Source organism: Sphaerodactylus townsendi, linkage group LG07, assembly GCF_021028975.2.
Source record: "Sphaerodactylus townsendi isolate TG3544 linkage group LG07, MPM_Stown_v2.3, whole genome shotgun sequence".
NCBI lineage: Eukaryota > Metazoa > Chordata > Lepidosauria > Squamata > Sphaerodactylidae > Sphaerodactylus > Sphaerodactylus townsendi.
This window is the reverse complement of record NC_059431.1, coordinates 6,913,400-6,938,698: the sequence shown is the minus strand read 5'-3', so window position 1 is coordinate 6,938,698 and position 25,299 is coordinate 6,913,400.

Here is a 25,299-nt window from a genome sequence, read left to right as displayed (position 1 = left end):
TCCCCCCGCAATGTTTTCCTGCAATGAATAGCAACAGGGGGATGCTGGAAGTTATCTAGATAAATTATTTGGAATGTGATGGGTTAAGGTACACTGGTTATGCACGTGAAGGGTAATCACTGGGCCAAAAGAAACTCATCTATGTATTCCCAGATACACATGGACTCTTCAGTAAGTTAATCCAAAGGGAAGGATTCCATGACAAGATATCCGTCCGTCCGTCCGTCCGTCCGTCCGTCCGTCCGTCCGTCCGTCCGTCTGTCTGTCTGTCTGTCTATCTATCTATCTATCTATCTATCTATCGTCGAAGGCTTTCATGCCCGGAATCACTGGGGTGCTGTGTGGTTTCCGGGCTGTAAGGCCGTGTTCTAGCAGCATTCTCTCCTGACGTTTCGCCTGCATCTGTGGCTGGCATCTTCCGAGGATCTGATAGTAGGAATGGAAGGCAAGTGGAGTATATATACTGTGAGATCGAAAGGTGAGGCCATCTGAATAGAGTAGCCCTGGCATGTGAGGTCACAAAGAAGTCTTGTAGCATGTGAGTAACAATAGAGAGATAGCATGTAGCGCCGGGATAGGTGAATGCATCTGAATAGAAGTATCCTGGTCTTTGTTCCCTTTGATTGCTATTGTCTATAGTTGTCCTGTGTTTGTGTGGAACTGATTAGTCACTGTCTTGATTCTAGAGTTTTTCAGCACTGGCAGCCAAATTCTGTTCATTTTCATGGTTTCTTCCTTCCTGTTGAAATTGTCCATGTGCTTGTGACTCTATGTACCAGTGATTTTTAATCCCTCTCTCTCTCTCTCTCTCTCTCTCTCTCTCTCTCTCTCTCTCTCTCTCTCTCTCTCTCTCTCTGGCCGTTTCCGCATGGGCCAAAAATGGCGGCCTGGGGGCTGTAAAACGCAGCAGCGCCGACCTGGCTGCCCTTCCCCTCCCTCAGGGCGGCATCAGGCCACCCTAAAAAACAACCCTTTAAAGGGTTGTTTTTGAGGGAACAGTGTCTTCCCGGAGGCGCGGTGCGAACAGCACCGCCGGGAACACGCTGTTTCCCCTTCCCTTTCCCACTTACCTCTCGCTGTCGTCGGCCTGCTGGCCTCCGAAGCCAAGACGCCTGGAGGTCAGAGGGCAGCGTGGGCGGGGCTTCGGAGGCCAGCAGGCCGACAACAGCGATGAGGTAAGTGGGAGAGGGAAGGGGGAAGAGGCGGCTTCACAGGATCTTGGAGTCCGCCCTCTCTTGCAGCGACCTCTGCTGGGCCCCCTAGCATGATTAGCGTCTGAAGCTGGGTTCTCCGACCCCCACGCCGGCAGAATTCTTGCCCGGCCAGTATTTATAGAGGCCATGTGGAAATGGCCTCTCTGTCTGTCTGTCTGTCTGTCTGTCTGTCTGTCTGTCTGTCTGTCTGTCTGTCTGTCTGTCTGTCTGTCAGATAGATGAAAGATGATAGATAGATAGATAGATAGATAGATAGATAGATAGATAGATAGATAGATAGATAGATAGATAGATAGATAGATAGATAGATAGATAGATAGATAGATAGATAGATAGATAGATAGATAGATAGATAGATAGATAGATAGATAGATAGATAGATAGATAGATATTAAAAATCACTGGTAAATAGAATCAAATCTGCAATTTTTTTCAGCATTCCTCAAGGGATCAGATAGCTTCCCCATTAAGAAATCTGTGGCAGGCATTTCATAGTCAGTATATTGCCCTCAACAACACCTGAGAACAAGCAATAGCAGACTCTGATGACCTTGGCAGTCACTTAATTAAAATCTCCCCGCCGTTTTGATGACATCTTTTTTTCATTACTTTGTAATGAACGGTAAGTAAATAGCCAATGGTGTGAAGGGCCTAAAGGGTATTTGGTTTGGGAATAAGAAACCCAGGTTGAAAGTCCATCATGGCTATGAATGTCCTCAATGACTTTCCATAATGTTTTGTTTCCCCAAACAAGATTTTGTGGCTGTCTCTGCAAGATGATCATTTTGTGATTTCTACATGGTTTGACGGGCTTCACTGGAGAGACTGCCAATGCAAATGTAGAATTTCAAGGTCCCCTAGCATTGTGCCCTGACCTGGATGGTGCAGGCTTGCCTAATGGTTAGTACATGTGTAGTACATGTGTAATTAGTTAGAACATGTGTAGTTGGTACTGAAAAAAAGGGTTTTAGGCAAACGTAGGATTAGTAGATCACATTTTTTGACAGACCTTAGGCCAGAGTAGCAGATAGCCCTGTCATGCCCTGCCCAGCCCCATTGGCGCTACACCACAGTTTGAATCCCACCACCATGGGAACCTGTTACTAAATTTTTTGGATCCAACCACTGGCTGTGCTCTTCAAGAACTGCAATGAAGAGCCCTCGTATAGACATGCCTTACCTAGGCCCACTCTGCACAGGCCACTACAGCAGCTGCACACCGGTATATATGATGCAGGTGTGGCCCTGGGGCAGTTCGCACGCTCCAGTGCAAGCAGCCCCAGAGCAGCCAAGGCCCACAGAGGTGCCCCTGTTTTGTTTCCCCACACTTACCTGCTCTCCCTGTGGATCTCCTCAGGGAGCGAAGGTAAGTGTAGGGAAAAAAGGAGATGCCAAAAAGCAGAGTCTACAACCTGGTGCCGTTTGCATGGCGCCAGTGGGGAAACACTGTTTCCTAAAAGCCTCACTCATTGAGCAAGGCAAGAAAACAGTGTTTCCCCACCAGTTGTGGGGAAAAAGCACAGTGCTATTGTAACCTCAGCTTGTGAGCTCTGTGGGGCAGTACTTGGAAGGAGTTGCAAAGAAACTACATTTAAAACAAAATGGTTTACTTTCTTAACAAATAACATTTTAAACATTGAACACATTGTAGTCCTGTTAAGTTGCATTTTCAAGTCCTTATATTTACAGTCTACTGATATTGTATTGACCGCTGTTTTAATGGATTTTAATGGATTTTAGTAAATGTAATAATTCTTTATGTGGTCACTTATTGTGATCTCTTGTTATAAACTGTATATACGTTGACTTTGTTGTGCACTGCCCAGAGCCCATTGGGGATGGGGCGGTATACAAATCTAATCAATCAATCAATCAATCAATCAATCAATCAATCAATCAATCAATCAATCAATCAATCAATCAATCAATCAATCAATCAATCAATCAATCAATCAATCAATCAATCAATCAATCAATCAATCAATCAATCAATCAATCAATCAATCAATCAATCAATCAATCAATCAATCAATCAATCAATCAATCAATCAATCAATCAATCAATCAATCAATCAATCAAACAATCAATCAATATTGCCAAGTCCAATTCTTCTTTGCAAGTGGGTTGGCTCCTGAAGACTCCAAGGGCTTGATGAACAGAGTTCAACATGATGGAGGTTTCCAGGAGAACTCTCACCCATTACAACCACAAAAAACCCTGAAACAATAAACTCCAACATTTACAACATAGCAAAAACAAACAACTACCTTCCCAGTAGTTCCCAACAACATTGCAGTTACCTTAACAAGGTGTTGAGGGCTTATACAAATTGAGGTCTGAGTCTGGTAGCCTTGTCTCCTCCAAACTACATGAGCTCTGCAGCCTCCTGCTGCTTTGAGTCTCCACCCCTTTCTGGGTCAACCCATCCTGAGCATGGGGATTACACTATCTCGCTGCATAGGTGGCAGCCTTGCGAACAGCGTCCCTGGAACGGCGTTTTTACCATTCCAGGTGTGCTGTTTTTGGTCCATGTGGAGTGGGCCTTTGTCTTACCCGGAGAAAAGAGGAACTGTTCCTAGGGCAACGTCCCAGCTTGTGATTCAAGCTTGTGGTTGTAATGGGTGAGAGTTCTCCTGGAAACCTTCATCATGTTGAATCCTGTTCATCAAGACCTTGGAGTCTTCAGGAGCCAACCCATTCATGTTTTTCCAGGAAGAATGCTTGATGTGACAAAAAGGATATTTTTTGTGGAACTCTGCTCCAGATTTGGTCTCAAGAAGAACATACAGTGCTGCCTGTACCTTCTGCAAAGGACTGTGAAGAGGATTCTGTTGTAAGACAATAATTAGTGAACCAGGGTTAATCGTTTTGGGAATGCTTTCACAAATGCTCTCTGTTGGAGATTGGATATATATTTTGAGTTCATTAGAATCACCCGAGACATTGAACCTAGCCCTTGGGATTCAAGGAATTACACGCAGATGGGATACTATCAATGAATTTCAGGGTCACTACTCAGAAGATGACAATGGAAAACCTTCTCTTGCCTTGAAAACCCTGAAATCCACTGCAACATAGTGAAGGGGATATAAGAGAAAGTGAGATGATGAAGGAAGAAGATAACAAACGTGATTGATAAACCAATTTGCACTTTTCCCTTGAATTAAAATTATGTCATTTCATTTGTTTTGATTCAACTCAACTTTCATTTGTTTTGATTCAGTGCTGTCACCAGGTTTTATGCTAGTCAAATGCCATTTGTTCTATATTTATATGTCATTCACTCAAAAAGTAAAGAAATTGAAAATATCTTAGCTCTATCAAGGAAAAAAATGTCTTATGAAGATGGAGAAAGTGGTGTGCAAACATTCAAGGATTCATTTCTCACATACCCTGTTTCACTGAATATAAGACATCGCCTGAAAATAAGACATAGTAGAGGTTTTGCTGAAGTGCGAAATGTAGGGCATCCCCTGAAAGTAAGACATAGCAAAGGTTTTGTTTGGAAGCATGCCCGACGAACAGAACACAGAAAAATAAGGCATCCCCTGAAAATAAGACATAGCACATCTTTGAGAGCAAAAATTAATATGTCTTATTTTGGGGAAAACAGGGTAGTAGAAAATGAAGCACAACTGGAACAGCCAAATAGCTTTGGATCTTCAGTTTTATTCCTAGCCTTAAATGCAGAAGTTCTTAGGTTCAGTCCCTAGCATTGCTAGATGAAAATATCTCAGCTAGCAAGACTGGAAAAGACCCCTGCCTGAGACCATTTAGTACCTGTAATGTTGGGTTAGGTAGACCATTGGTCGGTTGAAAACAAAAAAAAACCTGGAAGCTCAGCTGATAAGATGCAGTAGTGCAACCATAGAAGATCCCTGATGTGTTTCACAGATCTTGTTCAGTGGGATATATTTAAACTTAATTAGACACACACTACATCTCCTTTAAAAAAAACGGCCACATTCAAGCGTCAACTCAGGCCCTTTCCACACCGCAATGGTGCGGGGGGGTGTCGGCATAAACAATGCCAACGCCCCCCCTGGGACCATTTGCATGGATGGTCCCCAGAGTCTGGCAGGCGGCGGCGCAGCCTTCGCACAGGCTGAGCTGTCACCAAACGCCTACCTTGTCTCCTGGCTTCCAGCTTGTCGCAGAAGCCAAGGGACACACCCCCGCAGCCTGGAGCATTGGCTCTGGAGTCGCAGGTAAGGGGGCGTGTCCCCTGGCCTCTGTGACAAGGCAGAAGCCAGGAGACAAGGTTGGCATTCGGGAAAGGGGGGAATGGCGCCTTCCAGCCGCTGCCGTTCGCACGGCAGCGGTTGTAAGCCACTGTTTTCGCAATACCTCGCTCAGGGAGCGAGGTTCAGAAACAGCAGCTTCGCGCCGCTCGGGGGTTGCGAGGCCGCTGCTGCTGTGATGTGGCGGCGGCAGCCGTGCAAACTTCTCCCCAGGGACGTGCGGAAATAGCCTCAGTTGCAATTAAACTGCAGTTGGCTGCCATTGGCACAAATGTGGCTTGTTCATTGTGCCAGTTCACACCACCCTCTGATCTCATTCTACCCTCTGATTCCCTGCCTTCACATCCAGAGTGCAAAACCAGACTCTGGTTGAAAGCCAGCTGCAATTTCCAGCATCTGGACATAATATGTTCACTCCTGCTGCTCTATCGAGAGGCAGCAAGAGCCTTAAATGCAGGGGTAAGTGGTTGCCGACTATGTTGGGTAACTTGGCAGTCCTAGAATGAATCCAAAGAGAATGTGTGCCTTGCCAGACAAAATATAAATTGGGAATTTTCCGACAAAGTCTCCTATTTTGTGGGTGAAACTCTTATTTGGAGGTTTATATATCAGTGACTTCACTGTTGACAATTAATTGTTCAACCACTCTTGTGTGTCGAAGTAATTCTCAGGCATAAGACTATCCTTTCTGCATAAAACCATTTATTCAGCTTTCAGCAGTGGGCCAGCCACAAATACAATAGGTAGATAGATAGAAAACTAGACAGACAGTGATAACATTAGAAGCAGCAGTGGTGTTGGAGGTTAAGAGCTTGTGTATCTAATCTGGAGGAACCAGGTTTGATTCCCAGCTCTGCTGCCTGAGCTTTGGAGGCTTATCTGGGGAATCCAGATTAGCCTGTACACTCCCACACATGCCAGCTGGGTGACCTTGGGCTAGTCACACCTTTTCGGAGCTCTCTCATTACCACCTCTCACAGGTGTTTGTTGTGAGGAGGGAAGACAGGAGATTATGAAAGCCCCTTTGGGTCTCCTGCGGGAAGGGGATAATCAAACTCTCCTCCTCCTCTCCTCTCTCCCTCCTCCTCCTCCTCCTCCTCCTCCTCCTCTTCTTCTTCTTCTTCTTCTTCTTCTTCTTCTTCTTCTTCTTCTTCTTCTTCTTCTTCTTCTTCTTCTTCTTCTTCTTCTTCTTCTTCTTCTTCTTCTTCTTCTTCTTCTTCTTCTTCTTCTTCTTCTTCATAAGACCATAAGAACAAGCCAGCTGGATCAGACCAGAGTCCATCTAGTCCAGCTCTCTGCTACTCGCAGTGGCCCACCAGGTGCCTTCGGGAACTCACATGTATAATATGTAGTTGCCGTACATGAAGTCAAAACACTTGCTCATCTTGACAATTTCTTCTCACTGTCTCATACCAGCATTTGGGAGCAACCATTGAAGTTGATGAGCAATCAAAACTGGGCAGAGAAAAGAGAATATTTCCTTACTCACTGGTAGTCTCAGAGGAAGCCCTTGACCTTTATTCTCACTTTATCATCCTTCCAAGGTAGCTGTTTGGCTGCTGTGTGAAATAGTTTGCTGGACTAGATGGACTGGTGGCCTGATCCAGCAGGGCTCTTCTGATATTCTTCTGAAGGTCGTGGCTTCTGTGTCCTGTCATTGGTTCTCTAGAAGAACTTCTTGGCTGCTGTTTGAGACAGGATGCTAAACTAGATAGACCAGTGGTCTAATCCATTAGGGCTCTTCTGATGTTGTTATGGCATCTGCTATCCTCCTTGATCTGAGATTGCAAATGCCTTAACAGACCAGGTGATTGGGAGCAACAGCCGCAGAAGGCCATTGCGTTCACATCCTACATGTGAGCTCCCAAAGGCACCTGGTGGGCCACTGCGAGTAGCAGAGAGCTGGACTAGATGGACTTTGGTCTGATCCAGCTGGCTTGTTCTTATGTTCTTATGTTCTTATCTCTGGGTTGTTATCTGGGGGCTGAGTAGAGGAATATGGCCCACTACATTTCGTGTGTTAATACAGTATTGTGCATCCTGACCATCATTAGCTCTCAAAGGAGAGGTAGAGAAATATTTCACTGAAATTGCCACGATGCCATATTTTATTTATTTATTTATTTTTATTTATTATTGCATTTTTATACCGCCCTCCCCCGGATACAACAATATTAACTGGATTTGACCTGGAATGAACAAAGCAAACTTTGTCCCCTCCCCCAATTTACACCCATCTGTTTGGTACTGACATCCAGTAGCTGGGGTTCCCAAAGCTACTTTGGTGCATTCTAGATTTGGGGAGGGGGATGCAGTCCCTGGGGAGGGTGGTTTGATGAGGACGTGGTTTCACTTCTGGATGACACTCTAGGCTGCTTCCCCTAATCTCTATGGTATTTATCATGAAGAATAGGGAACATTCTTGCAGCATCACTATGGGAGGTCCCTATGTTCTCCTGATCTTCTATTCCTTAGGGGTGGGAAATAGGAGTTCTGGACTGGCAATTCCGCATCCCAGGTGGGCCAATAAAATGTCCACCAGACACACTTTGATGGGTTGCCTCTAGGCATGGCTTGGCAAATATCTATTAATAGTCTGCCTTCCATAACTTTCTCTAAAACACACAGTGACAGGAGAGCAAAAGAAATATATTATAGCTTTCAGCTTTACCAACTCTCATCAGTGTATTCATAGCCTTTCTTTCTTTTAAAATAGTATTTCTGTTTTTCCTCCTGGAGCGGGATTTGATCAGCAGACACCTTCCAAATTCATCGAATGCCGAGATTTACAACAAAGGGCATCAGATCTTATAAACATGTTTTTTGTTTCCTCCAAAGAGCCAATCTATCACAGCTGGTCATCTGAATGACCAAGATCAATAAAAAAGCCACACAATTTATTGTCCTCTTTTCTAGGTATACAACAATAAAAAAAGGACTCCGAAGTTATAATGCCAGCATGAAATCATGATTGATTGACATGATCATGTTGGCCAATATTTGTGATTGTCCTCTGCATTTCTGTAAACTTTAGAAATGCAAGGAGGTGGGGGGGGGAGTTAGAAGTTCTTTTTTCCCAAAAAGTAACTTGTCCAATTGATTTCGGGCAACACTCTTGTGTAGAGGGAGCAGAAGGCACAACCGGAGACTGCCAGCACCTTATTAGAAAATATTTATTGAAAGTAGGGGTTGTCCCCCTTGGCAAATCTGCAGATACTTCGGGAATTTTGAGAAAATGTAGTTTACAATGCCACAACATGCTACAATCAGCCTGTAATGGACAAACCCAAATTGGAGAAAATGGCAAATGCAGGTCAATGTAGCAAAATGCAAAGTGATGCACATAGGGGCAAAAAATCCAAACTTCACATACACGCTACAAGGGTCAGTGCTATCAGTCACAGACCAGGAAAGGGATTTGGGCGTCTTAGTTGATAGTTCCATGGGAATGTCAACTCAATGCATGGCAGCTGTGAAAAAGGCAAACTCTATGCTGGGGATAAGTAGGAAAGGAGTTGATAATAAAACTGAGAGTAGGTTAATAATTATTTGTGTGTGCCGAGAGGGGGTTACTAATTGGTGATTTTGCCACGTGATTTTTGCCTTAGTTACACCCCTCCTCTCCGCAGTAGAGCGCAGAACTTGAAGCAGTCTAGCAGGAGGTGCACCGGCGTGCGTGGCAGCCTGCGCCTGCTTGCATTCGTTTCCCGCCCAAGGACTGGCGCAGCAGTTGCGTCCTTGCCACAGCCCCACCCAGGAATGCCCCGCCCCCGGAATGCCTGGCCCCGCCCCCGGAATGCCCCGCCCAGCCCTATTGGCGCTACGCCACAGTTTGAATCCCACCACCATGGGAACCTGTTACTAAAATTTTTGGAACCCACCACTGAACATCATTCATCAGAACAATTCTTAATATAACAATGTCCAAAATATCCTAATATAACATCACAATCCTCAGTAAGAACATTATATAACCACAGGACACGTCTTGGAATTAATTGGGCTGCCGCCCTTTTTATTGAGGCAGAAGCTGGGCAAGCAGGAGGAGCGCATCGTTTAGCAGCCGGTCAGCACCCCTGGCTGACCCCAGCACCATCCCCAATCCATATTGGGGAACCAACAAGGTACTGGGCCACCTGGGCGCCCGTCCGCTGTGGCCTGCTTTCTGCTGGGGTGTCGGGCTCATTTGCAGAGGCCTCTGCGGCATGCGCCATGAGCCTGCCCCTCCCCAAACCACTTATGGTAAGGTGACCAGACGTCCCGCTTTTGGCAGTACAGTCCCACCTTAAACCAATCTGTCCTGCATCCTGCGGGTTTTTTTAACTGTCCCGATTATGCCTTTTGGGGCGCTCCCCGGTTTCCTGCCCTGTCACAGGGTGGGAAACTGGGGAGCGCCCCAAAAGGCAGTGGGCGCATGCGGTTGTGCACGCGCATGAGCACGCACCCCCTTCCCGGTTTAAAAAGGTGACAATCTGGTCACCTTATCTTATGGAGGTTCCCAACCGCAGGGAAGTCCAGTGTGCAAGCTTGGCCTCCCCATAAAGATGCGCTCCTCTGCCAAACCTCCAAGGTTGCGACGAATTGAGCAGCAAAAGAAGCCTTGTCCAAAAAGGGAAGGAGAAACCTTACCCAAAAAAGGGAGTTTGCTCTAGGCGTCAAAAGAAGCTGTAGCAACCGTGTGCCGCATAATATATAGGGAACGTGCTCCACCCCTTCCCCTCGTGCATCACGAGCTATCAGGCCGGGCGAGGCGCAGCCGCCCAGCCAGCCCAAAGCACGCATGCTCGCTTCTCCTGAGCCCATCATGTGCCCTGCCCCCTGTCGCAATTACGGCCTTGTTGATTCTAGTGCCATTATTAATAATTACACCACCATATAGTACATAATTCAGAATGCAGCAGCCAGGCTGCTTACTGGCAGTTCGAGCAGGGATCGAATTACACTGATCCTATACCATCTGCACTGGCTGCCGATTGAGTTCTGGATTATGTTTAAAGTGTTGGTTTTGACCTTCAAAGCCATTCGCGGTCTCGGACCTGCATACCTGAGGGACTGCCTCTCCCCATATTGCCCCGGTAGGCCCCTCCGCTCCTCGGAGGAGGACCTACTCGTGATCCTTGGTCCAAAAATGATCAGGCTGGCTTCGACGAGGGGCAGAGCCTTTTCAGCCCTGGCCCCTACCTGGTGGAATAGGCTCCCTAGGGAGATTAGGGCCCTGCAGGACTTACAGAGTTTTCGCAGGGCCTGCAAGATGGACTTGTTCCACCAGGTGTTTGGCCAGCCTGGTTAAAAATACATCTACCATGTAATCTGGCCTCCCGTGGGCACAAGGAGGGAGGGGGACAGCCAGACGCCATCCACATTTTTAATGGGTTCTGTTTTTATGTAATTGGTATTTAAATTATGTTTTAATGTATGTTTTAACCTGTTGTGAACTGCCCTGAGCCTCAGGGGGAGGGCGGTATATAAAACTAATAAATAAATAAATAAATAAATAATGATAAATAATAAGAACCCAACCAGGAGGACAGCAAAAATCATATTACAGCAAGGTAGGTGAGGTAGGTGGGGCTGAGAGAGCTCTGAGAAGCTGTGACTAGCCCAGCTGTGACTAGCCCAGCTGGCATGTGTGGGAGTGCACAGGCTAGTCTGAATTCCCCAGATAAGCCTCCACAGCTCAGGCAGCAGAGCTGGGAATCAAACCCAGTTCCTCCAGATTAGATACATGAGCTCTTAACCTCCTATGCCACTACTCTCCTTACAAGTATATATTTTATAGGTTTTGAATGCTAATAAAGTATACCACGTATGTATTCTTTTCTGATAACAGAAGGAACAAGATTATGCACCGGAAGGGGTGGGAATTAACAAAACCCTCCTGCCACCTGAGTTGCCCCATGGACCGAACAAACTTATGCCACATGTGATTGGGGAGGAGGGCATTCTTGGGCTGAAAGCCTGGTGGAAGTCAAGTTGGCTCCACCCCCAGGAATGCCCCCCACTGCACCAATGTGCAGAGAGCTAGTGTGGTTAAGTGTAGTGGTGTAGTGGTTAGATAGATAGATAGATAGATAGATAGATAGATAGATAGATAGATAGATAGATAGATAGATAGATAGATAGATAGATAGATAGATAGATAGATAGATAGATAGATAGATAGATAGAAAGAAAGAAAGAAAGAAAGAAAGAAAGAAAGAAAGAAAGAAAGAAAGAAAGAAAGAAAGAAAGAAAGAAAGAAAGAAAGAAAGATCTATCATCCATCCATCCATCCATCCATCCATCCATCCATCCATCCATCCATCCATCCATCCATCCATCCATCCATCCATCCATCCATCCATGCATTCTTTATCCCACTCTCCACCAAAGTGGGACTTAGAGCCCACTGCTCAGAGGTGGGATCCAGCAGGTTCTCACCAGTTCCCAAGAGTGGGTTACTAATTATTTGTGTGTAGGGTTGGAGATTCGGACAGTCCGAATCTGGATTTTTACCGAATCTGCACTGATTCGGACGGATTCGGACGAGCAGGGGCCGAATCTGAGCTGTCCGAATCCTAACAGATCTGAATCCATGGGATTCGGATCACCAGCCGAATTGCGTTTTTATTTTTTGGTGTTTTTTCACGTTTCGGCCTGCAGGGGGCGCATTTGTAAACATATCAGCACCAAAATTTCAGGGTATCATCAGAAGACTGTCCTGATGATACCCTCCAAGTTTGGTGCAGTTTGGTCTAGGGGGGCCAAAGTTATGGACCACCAAATGGGGTGTCCCTATCCCCCATTCTTTCCAAGGAGATGAGGCTACCCTTTTGAGGGTCCATAACTTTGGCCCCCCTGAACCAAACTGCACCAAACTTGGAGGGCATCATCAGGACAGTCTCCTGATGATACCCTGAAATATTGGTACCGATACATCTACAAATGCACCCCCTGCAGGCACCCCCAGAAATTTGCACAAGATTCTTTGTTCTGCAGTGACTTAGCTGCATTGCTGTCAATAGGGAATTTTTGATAGAGGGCTGTGGAGTGCACATTTTTTATGGTAAACCCACAAAACTTTCAGGGTATCTTCAGGAGAGTCTCTGGATGACACCATCTAGGTTTGGGGAACTTTACTTCAGGGGGCAGTGGGAGATGGGCCCTACCCTTTTGGGGTCCCATAGAATTAAACCCCCTGAAGCAAAATTCCCCAAACCTGGATGGTGTCATCCAGAGACTCTCCTGAAGATACCCTGAAAGTTTTGTGACCATACCTTCAGAAATGTGCACCTCACAGCCCTCTATCAGAAATTCACTGCAGAACAAAGAATCTTGGACAAATTTCTGGGGGTGCCTGCAGGGGACGCATTTTGAGATGTATCAGCACCAAATTATCAGGGTATCATCAGGTGACTGTCCTGATGTTGCCCACCAAGTTTGGTGCAGTTTGGTTCAGGTATGGACCCTCAAAAGGGGTGCAACTATCCCCCATTGTTTCCAATGGGAGCTGATAGGGGATGGGGGCTACACCTTTGAGAATCCATAACTTTGGCTCCCCTGAACCAAACTGCACCAAACTGTGGGGGTATCATCAGGACAGTCTCCTGATGATACCCTGAAAGTTTGGTGTCACTAGCTTTAAAAATGCTGGTTTGCGTGTTTCACCGCTCACTCACTCCAGCAGGCTTCATGTGCAGGAGCAGTGAAACATGAAAACCAGAATTTTTAAAGCTAGTGGCACCGAATTTCAGGGTATCATCAGGAGACTGTCCTGATGACACCCCCCAAGCTTGGTGCAGTTTGGTTTAGGGGGGCCAAAGTTATGGACCCTCAAAGGGGGGCCCCTATCCCCCATTGTTTCCAATGGGAGCTAAGGAGATGGTGGCTACCATTTTGAGGGTCCATAACTTTGGCCCCCCTAAACCAAACTGCACCAAGCTTGGGGGGTGTCATCAGGACAGTCTCCTGATGATACCGTGATATTTTGGTGCTGATATGTCTAAAAATGCGCCCCTGCAGGCACCCCAAACAATTTGCCCAATATTCTTTTTTCTGCAGTGACTTCTGCATTGCTGCCAATGGGGAATTTCTGGTGGAGGGCTGTGGGGTGCACATTTATCAAGGTACAGTCACAAAACGTTCAGGGTATCTTCAGGAGAGTCTCTGAATGACACCATCCAGGTTTGAGGAACTTTGCCTATGGGGGCAGTGGGAGATGGACCCTACCCATAACATTGAACCCCTTGAAGCAACGGTCACCAAACCTGGATGGTGTCATGAAGAGACTCTCCTGAAGACACCCTGAAAGTTTTGTGGGTTTACCATGAGAAATGTGCACTCCACAGCCCTCCCACAGAAATTTCCCATTGGCTGCAATGGAGCCAGCCAGCCAGCCACTACAGAGCACAGAATCTGGGGAAATTTCTTTGGGTAACTGTGAGGGGTGCACTTTTAGAGCTACTGTCACCGAAATTTCAGGGTATCATACAAGTACTGTCCCTATGATACTCCCCAAAGTTATGGACCTTCAAAAGTGTAGCCCCCATCTCCTGTTAGCTTCCATTAGAAACAATGGGGGATGGGGCACCCCTTTTGAGGGTCAATAACTTTGTCCCCCCTGAACCAAAACGCACCAAACTTGGGGAGAATCATCAGGACAGTCTCCAGATGATATCCTGAAAGTTTAGTGCCGCTAACTTTAAAATTGCGCCCCCTGCAGGCCAAAACGTGTAAAAACACCAAAAATTCAAAAAATAATAATAAAATGGACCAGAATTTTTCTGATTTACCCAAATTTTCGGGCATATCCGAATCGGCTATGATTCGGATTCGGGTATACAAATCATTTTATGCCCCAAAATACCCAAATCCGAATTTTAACGAATTTTTTTAGTATTGACCAAATCTATTTGTGTGTGCCGAGAGGGGGTTACTAATTGGGTCTGCTTTTCTGTTAGAAATTCCATTAGGTCCAAAAATCCTAAAGTCCTGTTGTTTCCTATGTGGCTCTTTAGCGAAGGTAGAAAACGGGCTAATTCTCCCTGTTGGGCTGTTTTAAAGACATGTTTTAGAAATATGGTAAAGTTCCTTGTTTAAGGAAAGTATCCTTCTTTTGATTTCTAAGTATTTGAAAGTATGAAGTATTTGACAGGCAGTCAATTAGAGGAGAAGTAGTTGTTTCTGTTGGCAGTAGATGATAGGACTTGCTATAATGAAAGATACCAGCTGGAAATTAGGAACTTTTTTTACAGTAAAAGTTTTTTACAGTAACAGAGAAATTATTAATGCCCCGCCCCCCGGAATGCCCGGCCACGCCCCCACCATGCCCCGCTCAGTCCCATTGGCGCTACGCCACTGTTTGAATCCCACCACCATGGGAACCTGTTACTAAAAATTTTGGATCCCACCACTGCCACTGTTGCACCTCTCTACTGATTGGCAATGGTGGGGGGGAGGGAAAGAACCTCAGCAGAAGATAGCTTGCCATCAGCAGGTGAGCGGCCACTCTAGGGAAAGCTGTGAAAAGCTTTAAAGTAAAGTTTACACAATGCGTGCTGGAGGAGGAAGCAAACGAGGCACCTTCAGATAATTCTCTGGGCTACTCTTCGGGGAACGAGGGAGAAATCAAAATGACTAGGCTGTTATTGACACTGTAAAATCTCCATGTGACAATGAATACATTTTTTCCCTAACCCTCCCCCTCCATAAACTGCCGTCAGATGGCAAAGATTTTACAATAACCTTGGATGATGCATTAACGTTCCGTCCCCCCCCTTCTTTCTTTCTTAATTGCCTTTTTATTGTACGCATATTTACTATCTCAGAGTGCCCGGGGAGGCTTTCGTTGCTAAAGGTACCACCGGATGAAAGTTGTTATCGATCAAATGATAAGCAAAGGAATCAAAGGAGGAAACTATTTCCTAATAAACGTGCATATTACATGAAGGGCCGAATGATTTTCTTTCGTCCCCTTTTCCATTTGTATTGGCTGAAAGTTTTGCTGCTTTCCAATTAGTACTCCCTGCTGGATCTCTGATTGACAACTCGGCTTTCGTCAGCCGTCCTAGGCCAGCTCCTGTAGAAAGGTTTAATTGTGTTTGTAATTAATTGGATTTTAATCAGGCTGTAGGAAAGAAATTTGGTGGAAGTCTTTAAAAAAAGAAAGAAATATGCCTCGTGGTAGATTACTCACGAGGCAAAAAAAATATTAAATGCTACAATATCTTGAATGGCGAATTAAACGTATTCACAATTCAACGCAAAACTCATTAGAGGAGCGAACGTTTGAAGAACAGCTCCAAATTTTGCGGCGGGAGGAAAAGGAGAACTTGACGCTCAGTTTATTTCAAACCCGATGTCTGTCTTGCAGAATTGAGCTGACAAGATAGATATCGCCCCAGCCTCCTAAATGACTTACCGTGAAACTCATAAAATTTGTAAATATCTTACTGTGGGAAATAATTTTTTTAACGCAACGTGGCAGGATGTATCGAAATGACATTTGCCTTTATCGGAAAGATACATTCGGATATGGCAGGCAATTAAAGCTTTCCAGAGAAACAAACATTTTCTTATGTTATCTCTAAGTACCAACCGACAATGAATTGAATGAAGAAATCTATGTAGGAGTCGCTTGTCTTTTAAGCATCTTGGGGACTGGCAGGAACCTCACGGTCTGAGTTTCCACATTATTGGAGGCGTCCATTTCCCAAGTCCACATTAAATCTGAGCCTCGAGAGTTTTATGTCTTCTAAAAGGCTGACCTAAGACTATAACACATCTGGGGAGAGGCGCTCTTCACACGCTCCAGCAATTACTATTTAAAGCTTTTCTTTCCCCCCCAGAACTTACAAAAAAATGTGAAGAGAAAGACTGTGGAGTAATCAGGAAAGCAGAACAGAGAAGCGGGAAAAATAGCTGCTGTAGACCCATTTCTTAAGTGGTGGCGGAAAGAGCCATCAAGACGCAACCAACTTACAGCGATCCCATAGGGTTTTCAAGGCAAAAGACATTCAGGGATGATTTGCCACCGTCTGCCTCTGTGGGCCTTTACCCACTTACCTTCTGCTGCGCACTACTCGGGCCAAGTAGCGCGAGGTCCCACGGCACTCCCCACTACAGGGGCAGTGACAACGCAGCTGCCCCGACGCTGCCGTTCTCGCGCCCCCTCAGAGCACGTCATTCCTGGCGCTCCTCAAAGCGGCACCTTTTGATGACCTCGCGCAGAGTGGGGGGTCGTGGGGAAGCCCGGGTGCACGCCAGAAATGACACGCGCAGTGAGTAGCATGCAGCATACGTGGTAGAAGGAAAAGTGGGGAAACGGCCTCAGTAGCATCCTGGGTCTCCCACTGGAAAATAAACCAGGGCTGATCCTGCTTAGCTTCTGAGATTTAGACCCCTTCTGCCCATGCAGAATAATGCACTTTCAATCCACTTTCACAATTGTTTGCAAGTGGATTTTGCTATTCCGCACAGTAAAATTCGGCTACAAAGTGCACTGAAAGTGGATTGAAAGTGCATTATTTTGCATGTGCAGAAAAGGCACTAGTTTCAGCCATCCATGTTGGCAGTTGACTTAAGATTTACCCCAGAATTTCATCTAAAGCAGTTATTCCCAACCAGGGTTCCATGGTACCCTGGGGTGCCATGAGCACGTCCCAGGGGTACCATGACAATTCTACCACCCCTGCCCCCGTGGAATCAAATGGATTTTGAAGGGGTGTTGGAAGCCTCATGGGCTCTCTTTAAACAACATTGAAAAACAGCATTGTTTTATGTGCCTGAATTTGGCGTGGATTGTGGGATAGATTTAAAGGGAGCCCCCAATCCACGCCGAATTTAGGCAAACAACGCTGCTGTCAATGCTGCTTTCCCTCCCCTCCCCTTCCCCTGCTTGCCACTCTCCCCACCTACAGGCCAAAAACAAAAAAACCTCTAAAAATGCAAAAAGAAAACCCAAACGAACCTCAAGGGTACCCTGAGATATGAAGAGCGAGGTCAAGGGTACCGCAACATCGGAAAGGTTGGGAAACACTGATCTAAAGTGAATATTTGGGGCAAATGGAGAGGTTCGTGATAGGAAAAGCGGATCTGCAGAATTTCAAGAGATGCAAAAAGAGCTTTGGAGGAAAACTGAAAGTCTCAACCAGGCAAACAGAACCCAGCCAAGGGCGCTGCATATCTGTTACGTAAAAATGCTGCTTTGCTGGTTAAGACTTCTGAGCACAAAACTCTTCTGCCCACAAAACAGATTAGGAGTGTGCATTTAGATATTTCTGATCTGAATATTTCCGAAAAGTCCCTTGGGTTGCTGGTTTATGGGACGCCTCTGACTGTTCTGATGGCTGTTTTGAAAGGTTTTAGCCATTATATTTAAAACGGTACTGAGATTTTATGTTGTACCCCGCCCGGAGCGGTATAAAAATCTAAATAATAAATAAAATAAATAAAAAATAAGTCACAATGAGAAAGGACATCGAAGAGATAGAAAAAGTGCAGAGAAGGGCAACGAGGATGATTGAAGGATTGGAGCACCTTCCTTATGAGGAGAGGCTGCAGCGTTTGGGACTCTTTAGTCTGAGGGGGGATAGGATTGACGTCTATAAAATTATGCATGGGGTAGAAAATGTTGACAGAGAGAAATTTCTCTCTCTTTCTCACAATACTAGAACCAGGGGGCATTCATTGAAAAGGCTGGGGGGAAGAATTAGGACTAATAAAAGGAAACACTTCTTTACGCAACGTGTGATTGGTGTTTGGAATATGCTGCCACAGGAGGTGGTGATGGCCACTAACGTGGATAGCTTTAAAAAGAGCCGGACAGGAGTTATGGAGGACTCGTCTGACTACGGCTGCCAATCTTGTTACTCCTTGTTCTCAGGGTTGCGAATGCCTTAGCAGACCATGGTGCTCAGGAGCAGAACGTGGCAGAAGGCCATTGCTGCATGCTGCATGGAAGCTCCCAAATTTCTGGTGACGTCATTGCGAGTAGCAGAATGCTGGATTCAGATGGACAGTCCGATCCAGAAGGCTATTTCTTGTGTTGTATGAGCCTTAGTAGGAATGTATTAAGAAAAATAGACAGGAAAGGGTGTATGGGTAGAAAACAGTCCTCTCTAAGATGATAATATATTGCTTCTATGTTGTGAAAAGTGTGATTAAGGTGAACAAAGAGTAGCGGTTCCTCTGAGCAAGTCTACGGCCCTTTGCACATGGGCCAATAAACATGGGCTAACCACGGTATAAAACCCATGTGTGTGGGGGGGACGACTTTGCATGGATCCTGCTCCTAACATGAGTCCACTCCACGTTGTTTTCCCAACCCTGGTTTTTCAAGAATCACACTATCTGTGATTCTTTCGTTTTAACGTGGATTGCAGCCACTGCCGAGTGAACGGCTGCCCTGTTATGTGGATGCGCTTCCCTTTTCTTTCATTCCCTGCCCCTCTGCTGCATAGCTATGTAGGGGCACAGGGACAGCAGCAAGGCTGTGGAGGTCCATGCCTGCCAGGCTTCATAGCTACGCAACGGAAGGAGGTGAATGGAAAAAAAGTTCCTCCATGCGAAGGCGCGTGCCTTGGACAACGTGCTCGCCAACCACGGGACACCCAGCCGTGCAAATGGCCCGGGGCTATGATGGGTTCATTTATCCCTCCTGCCACCCACTTTGCATTTGCTGTGAGGGGAGGGCCTATGTGACTTCTAGTTTATCCCATACGGACCGTCTCATTAGTGAAGATAAGTAGCTACTTGATACCTATTGGCTATACTAATCTAGTCATATGTTTACTCATAAGCAATATCTTATGAGAGCAGCAGTGGCGTAGTGGCTAAGAGCAGGTACGCTCTGATCTGGAGGAACCGGGTTTGATTCTCCACTCTGCCGCTTGAGTTGTGGAGGCTTATCTGGGGAATTCAGATTAGCCTGTACACTCCCGCAGACGCCAGCTGGGTGACCTTGGGCTAGTCACAGCTTCTCGGAGCTCTCTCAGCCCCACCTACCTCACAGGGTGTTTGTTGTGAGGGGGGAAGGGCAAGGAGATTGTCAGCCCCTTTGAGTCTCCTGCAGGAGAGAAAGGGGGGATATCAATCCAAACTCTTCTTCTTCTTCTTAACTGTTTAATGACTGAAGTGCTGAGACTTGCATATAGAAACAACATTCCTGTGTGCAATAGTCCCTCTGACTATTCCCCACCTCTGCATGGAACTGAACTGCCTGTGAGAGCTCCCCCTGCTGGACAGCCACCCGGTCTGCATGACAACAAAATGGTGTCTGCACAGCCACCCAGCCACGCAGCTTGCAGGAAACGTTGCTTGAATGCGTCAAGTGCTGTCTATTTGCAGATGATGTTTGGTGAGCCCAGCAAGAGGCTTCCAAGGCACGTGAGAAGCAGAGGTGGTTTGGCATCGCCTGCCTCTGCAGAGCCTTCCGTGGTGGTTACCGACTGTGCTTAGCTCCCGAGATCTGATGGCATTAGGTTATGCCCAGTGGTGGGATCCAAAAATTTTAGTAACAGGTTCCCATGGTGGCGGGATTCAAACAGTGGCATAGCGCCAATGGGGCTGGGTGGGGCACAACGGTGGCATGGCCGGGCATTCTGGGGGCGGGGCATTCCTGGGTGGGGCTGTGGCAAGGACGCAGCCGCTGCGCCGGTCCTTGGGCGGGAAACGAATGCACGCAGGCGCAGGCTGCCACGCACGCCGGTGCACCTCCTGCTAGACTCCTTCAAGTCCTGCGCGCTACTGCTGAGAGGAGGGGCGTAACTAAGGCAAACATCACGTGGCAAAATCACCAATTAGTAACCCCCTCTCGGCACACACAAATAACTAGTAACCTACTCTCGGGAACCTGTGAGAACCTGCTGGATCCCACCTCTGGTTATGCCATGGTGCTTTCTCTCCCACTGTTTAGCATCAAATGAATATTTGAGCTGAACATGAAAGATTTGGTAAACTCTCCGAGAAAATGTCAAGGGAAAAAAAAACAAGGATTTTTGAATCAGACTAGCAAAATCTAGTTCTCCACACGCCATCTTGGACTCCTAAGTTTGTGTACCATGAAAGATCACTATGACTTCCATTTCGAAATGGGCTTCCATGGACCTGTTCTCATTGTTGCCTCACTTTTTATTTATTTATTTATTTTATTCGATTTTTATACCGCCCCATTCCCGAGGGGCTCTGGCTTCTTCCTGAACTTTGCCAAGACTACCTTTGCCTCTCCAGATCAGTTCCCTTGGAGGAAATGGCTGCTTTTTTTATTTGATTCTCCGCTCTGCCGCTTGAGTTGTGGAGGCTTATCTGGGGAATTCAGATTAGCCTGTGCACTCCCACACACACCAGCTGGGTGACCTTGGGCGAGTCACAGCTTCTCGGAGCTCTCTCAGCCCCACCTACCTCACAGGGTGTTTGTTGTGAGGGGGGAAGGGCAAGGAGATTGTAAGCCCCTCTGAGTCTCCTACAGGAGAGAAAGGGGGGATATAAATCCAAACTCTTCTTTTTCTTCTTCTTCTACATATTTGACCTTGGTTTGCCAATTCTGGATTGGTAAATTTGTGGACATTTGTGAGGTGAAAGCGGGGTGTGGAAAAAGAGAGGGAACTCAGGGGAGGATAATGCTATGGACTCTACCCTCCAAAGTACCGTTGCCTTTAGGAGAACCAATCTCTGTCAGTGGACTCCAGGGCCGGAGCGAGGGGCAACAGCACCCGGAGAAGTGGACTCCAGGGCCGGAGCGAGGGGCAATAGCACCCAGGGCATGCTTGCTCCCCACTCCCCTGCCATGCCACACCCACCCCATAATGCCCCTGTCACACCCCAGAACTCCCCCGCCACGCCCCCGCACTGGGAAAGCACCCAGTGCATTGTGAACCCCCCATCCCCTTTGCACTACGCCACTGGTGGACTCTATAGTATTATACCCTGTTGAAGTCCCTCCCCTCATACCCCACCTTCCCCAGGCTCCACCCCCAAACTTTCAGGTATTTCCCAACCCACAGCTCGCAACGCTGTTAAAAGATGGCAGCTCTCTCCTTGCCTTTGCCTCTGAACATTTGCTTCTCTCAAGTTTGTCCAAGTGCAAAACTTCCCTGTGAAGTTTTCGTTTGCTCACTCGCTCCCTTTTCATTATCTCTGTCACCTTCACAGCAAAGAAAGAATGACTCTTCCAAGAAGCCTCCCGGGTAGTGTATGATTTAAGGTCACCCAGGAATGAGTTAGCTGTACATTAAGTTATACCAAGCTGATAACAAGATGGATTTAGAAAGTGATGAGGAATGACAGAGTACACATGTACGTTAAAGCAGATGACAGGAAATTGAAAACATTACTGTAACTTATTAAAGATTGATTTTCTAGACATTTCTTGATCTCGGTTGACAAAAACAAATGTTAATTGCGCGAAAAGTGGAAACGACTTGACGGGATCAGCGTTTACCAGTCGAGAGCATGAGCTGGCCGGGCAGAATTCTTTGCCGACTGCTTAGCTAACCTTGGACCTAGTCTTTCAAGGTCAAATGTGTGAAGAGATGAGTCTGGTTTCCAGAAGTTTGCCACCCTAGGGGCACCGCAATTCAAGAAGGATATTGACAAGCTGGAACAGGTCCAGAGAAGGGCAACCAAAATGGTAAAAGGTCTGGAATCCATGCCCCAACAAGGGAAGACTTAGGGAGCTGGGGATGTTTAGTTTGGTGAAGAGAAAGCTAAGCAGTGGCGTAGGAGGTTTAGAGCTCGTGTATCTAATCTGGAGGAACCGGGTTTGATTCCCAGCTCTGCCGCCTGAGCTGTAGAGGCTTATCTGGGGAATTCAGATTAGCCTGTACACTCCCACACACGCCAGCTGGGTGACCTTGGGCTAGTCACAGCTTCTTGGAGCTCTCTCAGCCCCACCCACCTCACAGGGTGTTTGTTGTGAGGGGGGAAGGGCAAGGAGATTGTAAGCCCCTTTGAGTCTCCTGCAGGAGAGAAAGGGGGGATATAAATCCAAACTCTTCTCTTCTTCTTCTTCTTCTTCTTCTTCTACATATTTGACCTTGGTTTGCCAATTCTGGGTATGTAAATTTGTGGACATTTGTGAGGTGAAAGCTGGGGAAGGTGGGGTGTGGAAAAAGAGAGGGAACTCAGGGGAGGATAATGCTATGGACTCTACCTTCCAAAGTAAAGTTGCCCTTAGGGGAACCAATCTCTGTCATCGGGGGATTAGTTGCAATTTTTGGGAAACACCAGGCCCCAGCTGGAGATGACTGTGGCCCTTTTTGAACACACCTATTAAAACATTTTGAGACAGGATGAAATGTTGCCACAATGGAGATCCACATTGTTTTTACCTCCAATCCCCCTTTAAAATTATTCCATTCCGCCTTTAAAATTATTCTATGGTTGAAACATTTTCAAAACGTCTTCAGTTGCTGTGCGATCTATCGACTGTTTCCACACTTCCCTGCTTCCCCGAACTTCCTTCTCGGCACCATTGTCTGAACTACTTCCTAGGCTACAAGTTTACTCATATTTGAACATTCGGTTTTGTACTCACAATTCACGATTATGTTTAACGCATACGTTGTCACTGCACGTTGCCATACATTACATTAAAATATATATATAGTTCTTGCTTCAAAACAGATAAGAAACTCCAAATAAACGAGCAGTTATTTACTTTCATATCTTCATTTCACAACCTCATAAAAAGTGGGGTATAAAAAAACACGTCTTATAAAAAAGCCCACCAACGTTAGGTAAAACATCTTTTGCAAGACTGTTCTTAAGCAGAAACTTCAGGCCTGGTGCTTGTGAGGTAGGTGGGGAGAAGAGAGTTCTGAGAGAACTGTGACTAGCTCAAGGTTACCCAGAAGGCTTCATGGGGAGGAGTGCAGAAACAAATCCAGTTCACCAGACAGGAGTCCACTGTTTATGAGGAACAGTGGGAAATCAAACCTCATTCTCCAGACAAGGGTCTGCCGCCGATGTGGAGAACTAGGGAATCAAACCTGATTCTCCAGATTAGAGTCTACCATAGTGGTTAGCCACTATATCACTCTGGCTCTCAGGACTGGAATGTGTTTGTAAGGCCTTGAAAAACAGACAGTGGACTGAAAGCTCACCATCAGAAACTAAAATACTCGTATGTCATATTATGCATACTGAGATTGAGGCGCTAGACTGCTGTGAATCTCTTGAAAATCTCTTCCCTCTCATTGAAATGTGTCAGGAGGAAATAGTGTGGATCTTGCGGACAATGCATATGAGATTCAGGACTAGGGCAAAATTCGGGAGACGGCATGGCTCAGCGGTACAACATCTGCTCAGCTTGCAGAAGGTCTGGGGGGTTCAATCTCCAGCTGAAAAGGCTGAGTAGTTGGTGACGTGAATGACCTAAGCCTGAGACCTTGGAGAGACACTGGTCGATTCCCCACAGGAAATATGAATGTAGATACTAACCGGTTTGGGAAAAACCGGGACCTTTTGAGCACAGTTTCAGAGTCCCCACTACAGCTTCTGCCCCACAAACGATCCTTGTTCCCAGAAATGCAGCAGCAACGAAGGATTCCCCACCAAGGCGGATTGAACACATGATCCGCTCAGGGGCTACTCTGATTGGCTGCTGCATTGTGTTGGGGTGGGGTGGGATTTTTGTAAATTTTCAAACTGACGGATCCATGTCTGCACGAGCATGCGCAGAACGACTCTACGCGTAGACGAAGAAACAGGCGATTAAAGAAAAGCCCTGTTTCCGCGCACCTCCGTGTAGTCGGATCCACGTGGATACGACGTGTAGCCCTGCTTTGTATTGCCTTCTACTCAGTCAATCAGTCAAAACTGGCCCTGTGTTGCTTCGTATCCATGTGAATCTCTGGTCCCCGAACTAAAAAAAAAAGGCTGCACGCGCATCGCACGCAGCCCACTGCGTTCTCATTGGATGGGAGGCTCCACGTCACTACCAGTGGCAGGAAAAATGAATCCGGATTCACCCCCACAACTTCCCCACCGCTCCAGATTGCCCATGCATTTTTTAAAAAGGTCTACTTTCTTCCAGGTTCTAAAATAACCCGTGCTGAGGGCGGTGGGCGGTGGGGGAGCACCAGAAATGGGATGAAAGCATGTTCTGCGCCGGTGAAGTGGGGAGTTCTGCTGAAAACCAGGATATTTTGTGTGACGAGCACGCATCTAATCCTCAGTGGGGAATCAACCACTGTCACTCTGAGTAGACTGATGGGCTCATAATCTGATTCAGTGAAGGCAGCTTCCTGTATTCAAGTGTGGTGTGGTGGTTAAGAATGATGGACTCTAATCTGGAGAACTGGGTTGGAGCCCCCACTCCTCTACATGAGTGGTGTACCCTGATTTGCCAAATCGGGTTTGTTTCCCCCCACTACTCCACAAGAAGCTTGCTGGCTGACCTTGGCCTAGTCACAATTCTTCAGAGCTCTCTCAGCCCCACCTACCCCACAAAGTGTGCATTGTGGACAGAGGAAGAGAAGGAATTTGTAAGCCAGTCTGAGATTCCTTACAGTTTAGAAAAGTGGGATATACAAACTCTTCTTATCAAAGTCTTCTCTGGAGCAATAAAGACAGTGTTGAACACCTGCTTCTTGGATTTGGATTTGGAGTTCTGTCTGGACCCCGTACCTTCAGTCTGACCAGGTAACATCTGGGTCCGAGGACTAAAGGGATCAAACAACCTCAAACGTTCAAATCCAGCTGAGGTCTGTGATTCTGTGATGAATGGCACCGAAATGTGACAACTAATATGCTTACGTCAAAGTCCTCAAAGGAGCAGCAGTGGCGTAGTGGTTAAGAGCAGGTGCACTCTAATCTGGAGGAACTGGGTTTGATTCCCCGCTCTGCCACCTGAGCTGTGGAGGCT